We start from the raw sequence: 12753 nt of genomic DNA, 5'->3' as shown, positions 1-12753 counted from the left end.
GGAGGAGTGATAGTGGGGTGGTACCTACCTATATAGGGGGATGGGGCTGGAGGAGGTGTACCTACCTATATAGGGGGTAATGGGGCTAGAGGAGGGTGGTACCTACCCTATATAGGGGGTATGGGGCTAGAGGAGGGTGGTACCTACCTATATAGGGGTATGGGGCAGAGGGGTGGTACCTACCTATATAGGGGGTATGGGCTAGAGGAGGGTGATACCTACCTATATAGGGGTATGGGGGCAGGAGGGGTGGTACCTACCTATATAGGGGGTAATGAGGCTAGAGGAGGGTGGTACCTAAAATATAGGGGGTATGGGGCAGAGGAGGGTGGTACCTACCTATATAGGGGTATGGGCAGGAGGGGTGGTACCTACTATATAGGGGGTATGGGGCAGATGGGGGTGGTACCTACCTATATAGGGGTATGGGGCTAGAGGGGGTGGTACCTACCTATATAGGGGGTATGGGGCAGATTGGGGCAGGATGGGGGTGGTACCTACCTATATAGGGGGTATGGGGCAGGATGGGGGTGGTACCTACCTATATAGGGGGTATGGGGCTGGGAGGAGGGTGATAGTGGGGTGGTACCTACCTATATAGGGGGTATGGGGCAGGATGGGGGTGGTACCTACCTATATAGGGGGTATGGGGCTAGAGGAGGGTGTACCTACCTATATAGGGGGTATGGGGCAGGAGGAGGGTGGTACCCACCTATATAGGGGGTATGGGGCAGGATGGGGGTGATAGTGGGGTGGTACCTACCTATATAGGGGGTATGGGGCTGGAGGAGGGTGGTACCTACCTATATAGGGGGTATGGGGCTGGAGGAGGGTGATAGTGGGGTGGTACCTACCTATATAGGGGGTATGGGGCTAGAGGAGGGTGTACCTACCTATATAGGGGGTATGGGGCTAGAGGAGGGTGGTACCTAGCTATATAGGGGGTATGGGGCTGGAGGAGGGTGGTACCTACCTATATAGGGGGTATGGGGCAGGAGGAGGGTGGTACCCACCTATATAGGGGGTATGGGGCAGGATGGGGGTGATAGTGGGGTGGTACCTACCTATATAGGGGGTATGGGGCTGGAGGAGGGTGGTACCTACCTATATAGGGGTAGGGGGCTGGAGGAGGGTGATAGTGGGGTGGTACCTACCTATATAGGGGGTATGGGGCTAGAGGAGGGTGTACCTACCTATATAGGGGGTATGGGGCTAGAGGAGGGTGGTACCTAGCTATATAGGGGTATGGGGCTGGAGGAGGGTGGTACCTACCTATATAGGGGGTGTGGGGCAGGAGGAGGGTGGTACCTACCTATATAGGGGGTATGGGGCAGGAGGAGGGTGATACCTACCTATATAGGGGGTATGGGGCTAGAGGAGGGTGGTACCTACCTATATAGGGGGTATGGGGCAGGATGGGGTGGTACCTACCTATATAGGGGGTATGGGGCTAGAGGAGGGTGTACCTACCTATATAGGGGTATGGGGCAGGAGGGGGTGGTACCTACCTATATAGGGGGTATGGGGCAGGAGGAGGGTGATACCTACCTATATAGGGGGTATGGGGCTAGAGGAGGGTGGTACCTACCTATATAGGGGGTATGGGGCAGGATGGGGGTGGTACCTACCTATATAGGGGGTATGGGGCTAGAGGAGGGTGGTACCTACCTATATAGGGGGTATGGGGCTAGAGGAGGGTGGTACCTACCTATATAGGGGGTGTGGGGCTAGAGGAGGGTGGTACCTAGCTATATAGGGGGTATGGGGCTAGAGGAGGGTTGTACCTACCTATATAGGGGGTATGGGGCTAGAGGAGGGTGGTACCTAGCTATATAGGGGGTATGGGGCTAGAGGAGGGTGGTACCTACCTATATAGGGGGTATGGGGCTAGAGGAGGGTGGTACCTACCTATATTGGGGGTGTGGGGCTGGAGGAGGGTGGTACCTACCTATATAGGGGGTGTGGGGCTAGAGGAGGGTGGTACCTACCTATATAAGGGGTATGGGGCTGGAGGAGGGTGGTACCTACCTATATAGGGGGTATGGGGCAGGATGGGGGTGGTACCTACCTATATAGGGGGTATGGGGCTAGAGGAGGGTGGTACCTGCCTATATAGGGGGTATGGGGCTGGAGGAGGGTGGTACCTACCTATATAGGGGGTATGGGGCAGGATGGGGGTGGTACCTACCTATATAGGGGGTATGGGGCTGGAGGAGGGTGTACCTACCTATATAGGGGGTATGGGGCAGGAGGAGGGTGATAGTGGGGTGGTACCTACCTATATAGGGGTATGGGGCTGGAGGAGGGTGTACCTACCTATATAGGGGGTATGGGCAGGAGGAGGGTGTACCTACCTATATAGGGGGTATGGGGCTAGAGGAGGGTGGTACCTACCTATATAGGGGGTATGGGGCTGGATGGGGGTGGTACCTACCTATATAGGGGGTATGGGGCTAGAGGAGGGTGGTACCTACCTATATAGGGGGTATGGGGCTAGAGGAGGGTGATAGTGGGGTGGTACCTACCTATATAGGGGGTATGGGGCAGGATGGGGGTGGTACCTACCTATATAGGGGGTATGGGGCTGGATAGGGGGTGATAGTGGGGTGGTACCTACCTGCTTGGGGGAACCCGATAGCGGGGCCAAAACCTGCTGCTCCAGCGTAAGGCGATGAGATGATACCTGGAGCACCTGGAAACACAAATCAATCAAATGTATAAAATATAAAGCCCTTTTTACATCAGCAGCTGTTACAAAGTGCTTAACTTTCCCAAGATCCCAAAGGCCAGACAAAGCAGCATTGGTGGGAAAAGTATCCAATTGTCATACTTGAGTAAAAGTAATGATACCTTAATAGAAAATAACTCAATCAAAAGTGAAAGTCACCCAGTAAAATACTACTTGAGTAAAAGTCTAAAAGTATTTGGTTTTAAATATACTTAAGTATCAAAAGTAAAAGTCGAAGTATAAATAATTTCAAATTCCTTATGTTAAGCAAACCAGACGGCACCAATTTATAGATAGCCAGAGGCACAATCCAACACTTAGACATAATTTCGAAATGACACGTGTTTAGTGAGTCCTCCAGATCAGAGACAGTAGGGGTGACCAGGGATGTTCTCTGTTTAGTGAGTCCTCCAGGTCAGAGGCAGTAGGGATGACCAGGGATGCTCTCTGATTAGTGAGTCCTCCAGATCAGAGGCAGTAGGGATGACCAGGGATGTTCTCTGTTTAGTGAGTCCTCCAGATCAGAGGCAGTAGGGATGACCAGGGATGTTCTCTGTTTAGTGAGTCCTCCAGATCAGAGGCAGTAGGGATGACCAGGGATGTTCTCTGTTTAGTGAGTCCTCCAGATCAGAGGCAGTAGAGATGACCAGGGATGTTATTTTGATAAGTGTGTGAATTGGACCCTTGTCCAATTTTCAAATTCAAGGCCCTTACAAACAGTAGGCTATTCCATATGGTACACGTTCCTCACAAAGCAATCCCAAAAGGGGACACTGCTTTTCAATTTCCTCATTGTGGGGGTTGTTATGTTGTTGGGGCTGCCAACACAGGAAATTAAATGTTGGAAGGTTTACAGTTCATTAAAGAAGAAGAATGTTCGCAAACTCAATCCCTACAAGCATTCCTTCCTCTCAGACAGGAGAGTTTCGTGCCTCCCAAATGGGACACTATTCCCTAAATAGTGCACTATATTGAGCATAAGGTGCAATTTGGGACGCAGGCAGTTTCTTATTTTGTTACACTACAGAACCAACCAGTTTCGTGACAGCAACCTGTGCTCTATTTGCTATTTAGTGTATTTTGCTATTAGCTTTTGTCTGGAGCCGAAAAAGACTGAAAATTCTAAAGTTAATTTGACGTTATGCACTAACACGGCTTTTCAGCATAAGCAAATTGACTACTGCTAGAGCTGTTTATGGGTGTGACAAGTAGTCTGACAAAATGAGTATGGGAACGGATATGGGAAAATCACTAAGATGGCGCTGACAGATAGGGCAGCCGTGCTTCTAGCTCCTAGGCGATAACTGTTACATTATTAGCACAGAAATTCAGAGTGGACTTCTAGTCCGACTCATGAGGCACGCACACCACCCACCGCTTCCGAGTATATTACTCGCTAATGTTCAGTCTCTGGACAAATAAAATTGAGGAGTTCAGAGCGAGGATTTCCTTCCAGAGAGACATCAAGGATTGTAACATACTCTGTTTCGCGGAAACATGGCTCTCTCGGGATATACTGTCTGAGTCCGTACAGCCAGTTGGGTTCTCGGTTTGCAGACAGGAATAAATATCTCTCCAGGAAGAAGAAGTGCATGTTTCATGATGAACTACCTATGGTGTGATTGTGATAACATACAGGAACTCAAGTCCTTTTATTCACCCGACCTAGAATACCTCACAATCAAATGCCGGCCGTATTAGAGAATTCTCTTCGGTTATAGTCACAGCCATGTATATTCCCCCTCAAGCTGACACATTTACATTTTAGTAATTTAGCAGACGCTCTTATCCAGAGCAACTTACAGTAGTGAATGCATACATTTCATTTCATGCATTTTTTTTGTTTGTACTGAGCCCCCCGTGGGAATCAAACCCACAACCCTGGCGTTGCACACACCATGCTGGCGTTGCAAACACCATGCTCTACCAACTGAGCCACAGGGAAGGCCCTCAAAGAACGCCACATATCCTGAGGCCGCATTTATTGTAGCTGGGGATTTTAACAAAGCAAATTTGAGGAAAACCCTACCGAAGTTCTATCAACACATTGACTGTAGTACTCTAGCTGCTAAAACACTCGACCACTGCTACTCCAACTTCTGGGATGCCTACAAGGCCATCCCCCGCCCTCCCTCTGACAAATCAGATCAGGACTCCATTTTGCTCCTCCCTTCCTCTAGGCAGAAACTCAAACAGGAAGTACCCGTGTTAAGGTCTATTCAACGCTGGTCTGACCAATCGGAATCCACACTTCAAGTTTGTTTTGATCACTGGGATATGTTCCGAGAATAACATTGAGAAATCCACTGATATGGTGACTGAGTTTATCAGGAAGTGTATAGGAGATTTAACGGCTCAGACACGAGACGTACTGTATGAGGCAGGGTCTACAGAAAATCACGGACTACAAAGGAAAAACCAGCCACGTCGTGGACACCGACGTCTTGCTTCCAGACAAGCTAAACACCTTCTTCCCCCGCTTTGAGGATAACACAGTGCCACCGACGCGGCCCACTACCAAGGACTGTGGGCTCTCCTTCTCCGTGGCCGACGTAACTAAGGCATTTAAGCGTGTTAACCCTTGCAAGGCTCCCTAGCCGCGTCCTCAGAGCATGCGCAGACCAGCTGGCTGGGGTGTTTACGGACATATTTAATCTCTCCCTATCCCAGTCTGCTGTCCCCACCTGCTTCAATATGTCCACCATTGTTCCTGTACCCAAGAAAGCAAAGGTAACTGAACTAAAAGACTATCGCCCCATAGCACTCACTTCTGTCATCATGAAGTGCTTTGAGAGACTAGTCAAGGATCATATCACCTCTACCTTACCTGAAACCCTAGACCCACTTCAATTTGCTTACCGCCCCAATAGATCCACAGACGATGCAATCACCATCGCACTGCACACTGCCCTAACCCATCTGGACAAGAGGAATACCTATGTAAGAATGCTGTTCATTGACTATAGTTCAGTATTCAACACCATAGTACCCTCCAAGCTCATCATTAAGCTCGAGGCCCTGGGTCTGAACCCCGCCCTGTGCAACTGGGTCCTGGACTTCCTGATGGGCTGCCACCAGGTGGTGAAGGTAGGAAACAACACCTCCACTTCGCTGATCCTGAACACGGGGGCCTCAAAAGGGTGCGTGCTCCATCCTGTACTCCCTGTTCACCCACGACTGTGTGGCCAATCATCAAGTTTGCAGTCGACACAACAGCAGTTTACCAACAACGACGAGTCGGCCTACAGGGAGGAGGTGAGGGCCCTGGGAGAGCGGTGCCAGGAAAATAACCTCTCATCCAATGTCAACAAAAGGAGCTGATCGTGGACTTCAGGAAAGAGCAGAGGGAGCACACGCCTCTATCCACATTGACGGGACAGCAGTGGAGAAGGTGGAAAGCTTCAAGTTCCTCGGCGTACACATCACTGACGATCTGAAATGGTTTCACCCACACAGACAGTGTGGTGAAGAAGGTGCAACAGCGCCTATACTCCTATGTAGGAGTATATAACACATTAGATCTGGTTGGTCACTCAGAGAGATACTCAGTTGTGTTTATGGTGGTCACTCAGATTATGGTTGGTCACCCCCCCCTCCCCCCATCGTCTTTGAAATGCAAGAGAAAGGCCATAATGTACTTTCTAGGTTAGGTGTAATTTAGTCACTAGATGGCAGCAGTGTATGTGCAAAGTTTAAGACTGATTCATTTCTGATCAAAATGTTGTATCAAGACAGCCCAAATGTGCCTTTTATTTTATTTATTTAACTAGGCAAGTCAGTTAAGAACAAATTCTTACTTTCAATGACAGCGTAGGAACAGTGGGTTAACTGCCTTGTTCAGGCAGAATGACAGATTTTTACCTTGTCAGCTCTGGGATTTGATCTAGCAACCTTTCAGTTACTGTCCCAATGTGCTAACCACTGCCACCCCGTGCCTATTTGGTTTATTAATACATTTTCAAGTTCATAAATGTGCACTCTCCTCAAACAATAGCATGGTATTCTTTGACTGTAATAGCTACTGTAAATTGGACAATGCAGTTAGATTAACAAGAATTTAGTCTTTCTGCCCATATCAGATATGTCTATGTCCTGGGAAATGTTCTTGTTACTTACAACCTTATGCCGATCCTGTAGAGGTTAATAATGTTTACATATTTTGCATTACTCATATGTATATACTGTATTTTATACTATTCTATTGTATCTTAGTCCGTTCCGCTCTGACATTGCTCGTGCATATATTTATCTATTCTTAATTCCATTCCTTTACTTAGATTTGTGTGTATTGTGTATATTGTTGTGAAATTGTTAGATATTACTTGTTAGATATTACTGTACTGTCGGAACTAGAAACACAAGCATTTCACTACATCCGCAATAACAGCTGCTAAACATGTGTACGTGACAAATAACATTTGATTTGATTTGTAATGTTATCATTTATTTTACACAGTTATTAAATAATAAGTTATTTGATATTCGCTTTCCATGACCATTCTAAGTCAGCTAAACGCATAATAATTGATTGCACATGGTTTTACGATAATGTTAAATGAAGTCAGATAAACATTTTAATAGGCTAACACGGGGGTCGCATGTGAGGTATATATAATATCATATATGATACATTTTACCTCACTACATTACCTAAGGGACATGCTTATCCGAATTAGTCAACACAAATTGATAAAAAATTCAAAATAAAAACACAACCTGTGTTTTCAAACCATCATTCATTCACTGACATCACAGTGGCACAAGTAACGTTCAGATTAGAGCGGTTTGTATGTTGATGACCACTTATTGGGTGGGTTGTGAATGAGCCAGAGGTGAGAAACAGGCAGGAAGTGGAAGGGACAGACCATAGAGGTTGATAGAGGGCTCTTCGTTGCATCTTTGCCATATTGTTTTCTGTGACCGCATGGTCAGATCCATTGAGGGCTTTCTCCATTTTAAAGTAGTCCATTTCTTCTTCTACTTCTATGAATTTATTGTAGGGGACAGACAGGAAGTGGAGGGAACAGACAGGACGTGGAGGGGACAGACAGGAAGTGGAGGGGGCAGACAGGAAGTAGGGGGGGACAGAGAGGATGTGGAAGGGGCAGACAGGAAGTGGAGGGGCAGACAGGAAGTGGCGGGGTCAGACAGGAAGTGGAGAATATGACAGGAAGTGGAGGGGCAGACAGGATGTGGAGAGGACTGTTTGCATTGTGGCTAACTGTGATGTGTTTTCCTATCGGAAATGCTAAGTGTGGAAATGCTAACTGTTGAAATGCTAAGTGTTGAAATGCTAACTGTTGAAATGCTAACTGTGGAAATGCTAAGTGTTGAAATGCTAAGTGTTGAAATGATAACTGTTGAAATGCTAAGTGTTGAAATGCTAACTGTTGAAATGCTAACTGTTGAAATGCTAAGTGTGGAAATGCTAACTGTTGAAATGCTAAGTGTTGAAATGCTAACTGTTGAAATGCTAACTGTTGAAATGCTAAGTGTGGAAATGCTAACTGTTGAAATGCTAAGTGTTGAAATGCTAAGTGTTGAAATGCTAAGTGTTGAAATGCTAAGTGTTCCTGGTCTAAGTAATAAGCATCGTTGGTCTCACCGAAGGCGGCAGTCAAGGCAGGGTCCATGGTAGGTTGTCCATCTCCAGAGGGAAGATCCAGGCGGGTGAAATCTCGGCTTTTGTCGTTGTTGTACTTCACATTCAGGCTGGTCAGCTTGGAGAACTCCACACGCAGAGTGCAGCACGCGTTATAGATGTTCTGGCCATCCAAAGTCTAGATAGAGAGAGAAAAAAAGAGGAGAGAGAGAGAGAGAAAGAGAGAGAGAGAGAGAGAAAGAGAGAGAGAGAGAGAGAGAAAGAGAGAGAGAGAGAGAGAGAGAGAGAGAGAGAGAGAGAGAGAGAGAGAAGAGAGAGAGAGAGAGAGAGAGAAAGAGAGAGAGAGAGAAAGAGTGTTAGATCAACAAATAGTTTGGACAGACATTCATTATATATAAAAAAAAGAGTAAATTTCTGGATAATTGGCACATACATATGTTTGAGTATCTCTCTGAGTGACCAACCATAAACATGTCTGAGTATCTCTCTGAGTGACCAACCATAAGCATGTCTGAGTATCTCTGAGTGACCAACCATAAGCATGTCTGAGTATCTCTCTGAGTGACCAACCATAAGCATGTCTGAGTATCTCTCTGAGTGACCAACCATAAGCATGTCTGAGTATCTCTCTGAGTGACCAACCATAAACATGTCTGAGTATCTCTCTGAGTGACCAACCATAAGCATGTCTGAGTATCTCTCTGAGTGACCAACCATAAACATGTCTGAGTATCTCTCTGAGTGACCAACCGCAAGCATGTCTGAGTATCTCTCTGAGTGACCAACCATAAGCATGTCTTCAGACAGGGTCCTAGTGAAGAATGAAGTGCATCATTACAGTCTAGTGCAGAGGGAAAAACTACTCCCATCATCAGAAAACCACAGTGTTTTACAGTAATGACAGAATATGTGTCACTACAGTTACTGTACCACTCAGAGAATATAGAACAACACGCTCCTCTGTAGAAAAGCAGTTAGAGTTAGGTTACTGATTCAAAGTGACAGGGTTTGATTAACAAATGGCACCCTATTCCCTACAAAGTGCACTACTTTTAACCAAATCAAATCACATTTTATGATATTATATTATATGTGTAACATGCGCTGAATACAACTGGTGCAGACTTTACCGTGAAATGCTTGATTACGAGCCTTTCCAACAATGCAGTTTACAAATAATAATACGAATAAAATAGAATACACAAGAACAGAGCTATATACAGGAAGTACCAGATCAATATGGAGCTATATACAGGAAGTACCAGATCAATGTGGAGCTATATACAGGGAGTACCAGATCAATGTGGAGCTATATACAGGGAGTACCAGAACAATGTGGAGCTATATACAGGGAGTACCAGATCAATGTGGAGCTATATACAGGGAGTACCAGATCAATGTGGAGCTATATACAGGGAGTACCAGATCAATGTGGAGCTATATACAGGAAGTACCAGATCAATGTGGAGCTATATACAGGAAGTACCAGATCAATGTGGAGCTATATACAGGAAGTACCAGATCAATGTGGAGCTATATACAGGAAGTACCAGATCAATGTGGAGCTATATACAGGAAGTACCAGATCAATGTGGAGCTATATACAGGAAGTACCAGATCAATGTGGAGCTATATACAGGAAGTACCAGATCAATGTGGAGCTATATACAGGAAGTACCAGATCAATGTGGAGCTATATACAGGAAAGTACCAGATCAATGTGGAGCTATATACAGGAAGTACCAGATCAATGTGGAGCTATATACAGGAAGTACCAGATCAATGTGGAGCTATATACAGGCAGTACCAGATCAATGTGGAGCTTATACAGGTAAGTACCAGATCAATGTGGAGCTATATACAGGAAGTACCAGATCAATGTGGAGCTATATACAGGATAGTAACCAGATCAATGTGGAGCTATATACAGGAAGTACCAGATCAATGTGGAGCTATATACAGGGAGTACCGATCAATGTGGAGCTATATACAGGACAGTACCAGATCAATGTGGAGCTATATACAGGAAGTACCAGATCAATGTGGAGCTATATACAGGAAGTACCAGATCAATGTGGAGCTATATACAGGAAGTACAGATCAATGTGGAGCTATATACAGGAAGTACCAGATCAATGTGGAGCTATATACAGGGAGTACCAGCTCAATGTGGAGCTATATACAGGAGCAGTACCAGATCAATGTGGAGCTATATACGAGGAAGTACCAGATCAATGTGGAGCTATATCCAGGGAAGTACCAGATCAATGTGGAGCTATATACAGGGAGTACCAGATCAATGTGGAGCTATCATACAGGGAAGTACCAGATCAATGTGGAGCTATATACAGGAAGTACCAGATCAATGTGGAGCTATATACAGGAAGTACCAGATCAATGTGGAGCTATATACAGGGAGTACCAGTACCAGATAAATGTGGAGCTATATACAGGAAGTACCAGTACCAGATCAATGTGGAGCTATATACAGGGAGTACCAGTACCAGATCAATGTGGAGCTATATACAGGAAGTACCAGATCAATGTGGAGCTATATACAGGAAGTACCAGATCAATGTGGAGCTATATACAGGAAGAACCAGATCAATGTGGAACTATAAACAGGAAGTACCAGATCAATGTGGAGCTATATACAGGAAGTACCAGATCAATGTGGAGCTATATACAGGGAGTGCCAGATCAATGTGGAGCTATATACAGGAAGTACCAGATCAATGTGGAGCTATATACAGGAGGTACCAGTACCAGATCAATGTGGAGCTATATACAGGGAATACCAGATCAATGTGGAGCTATATACAGGAAGTACCAGATCAATGTGGAGCTATATACAGGGAGTACCAGATCAATGTGGAGCTATATACAGGGAATACCAGATCAATGTGGAGCTATATACAGGGAGTACCAGATCAATGTGGAGCTATATACAGGGAGTACCAGATCAATGTGGAGCTATATACAGGGAGTACCAGATCAATGTGGAGCTATATACAGGGAGTACCAGATCAATGTGGAGCTATATACAGGAAGTACCAGATCAATGTGGAGCTATATACAGGGAGTACCAGTACCAGATAAATGTGGAGCTATATACAGGAAGTACCAGTACCAGATCAATGTGGAGCTATATACAGGGAGTACCAGTACCAGATCAATGTGGAGCTATATACAGGAAGTACCAGATCAATGTGGAGCTATATACAGGAAGTACCAGATCAATGTGGAGCTCTATACAGGAAGTACCAGATCAATGTGGAGCTATATACAGGAAGTACCAGATCAATGTGGAGCTATATACAGGAGGTACCAGTACCAGATCAATGTGGAGCTATATACAGAAAGTACCAGATCAATGTGGAGCTATATATAGGAAGTACCAGATCAATGTGGAGCTATATACAGGAAGTACCAGATCAATGTGGAGCTATATACAGGAAGTACCAGATCAATGTGGAGCTATATACAGTTATATTCCGCTCAACACAGAATAGCCCTTCCTCAAATCGTTTGGAGAAAAAATCCTTTCTATTTTATTCATTTATGTTCAATTATATTCTTCATAATATAAAATAATGCCACGGAACTCAAAGCAAATCTTGTCTGCTAAATGAACTAGTGTCGCCCACAGCCATATGGCACAGCCACATCAGGACCCTAACATAAGGACAACTCAGAGGATGCTATTCTGTTCTTCTGAAATAGACTACATTTTCTTCTTATCATGTTTCTTTAGACCTGTCTAAAATAAATCATGGATTTATTGTGAAGGTGGAGGCTATATTACATGGATTTATTGTGAAGGTGGAGGCTATATTACATGGATTTATTGTGAAGGTGGAGGCTATATTACATGGATTTATTGTGAAGGTGGAGGCTATATTAAATGGATTTATTGTGAAGGTGGAGGCTATATTACATGGATTTATTGTGAAGGTGGAGGCTATATTACATGGATTTATTGTGAAGGTGGAGGCTATATTACATGGATTTATTGTAAAGGTGGAGGCTATATTACATGGATTTATTGTGAAGATGGAGGCTATATTACATGGATTTATTGTGATGGTGTAGACTATATTACATGGATTTATTATGAAGGTGGAGGCTATATTACATGGATTTATTGTGAAGGTGGAGGCTATATTACATGGATTTATTGTGAAGGTGGAGGCTATATTAAATGGATTTATTGTGATGGTGTAGACTATATTACATGGATTTATTGTGATGGTGTAGACTATATTACATGGATTTATTGTGAAGGTGTAGGCTATATTACATGGATTTATTGTGAAGGTGGAGGCTATATTACATGGATTTATTGTGAATGTGTAGGCTATATTACATGGATTTATTGTAAGGTGGAGGCTATATTACATGGATTTATTGTGAAGGTGGAGAC

General features: G+C 44.8%; 1 pseudogene; it reads right to left on the bottom strand.

The window, feature by feature from the left end:
- The window catches only part of LOC115148359 (polypyrimidine tract-binding protein 3-like), a 129477-nt pseudogene that overhangs the window by 24018 nt on the left and 92706 nt on the right, over positions 1 to 12753 (bottom strand).

The sequence above is a fragment of the Salmo trutta genome, chromosome 15 (assembly GCF_901001165.1).
Source record: "Salmo trutta chromosome 15, fSalTru1.1, whole genome shotgun sequence".
NCBI lineage: Eukaryota > Metazoa > Chordata > Actinopteri > Salmoniformes > Salmonidae > Salmo > Salmo trutta.
Note: the sequence above shows the minus strand (reverse complement) of the source record. Positions and strands in the feature narration are given on the sequence as shown.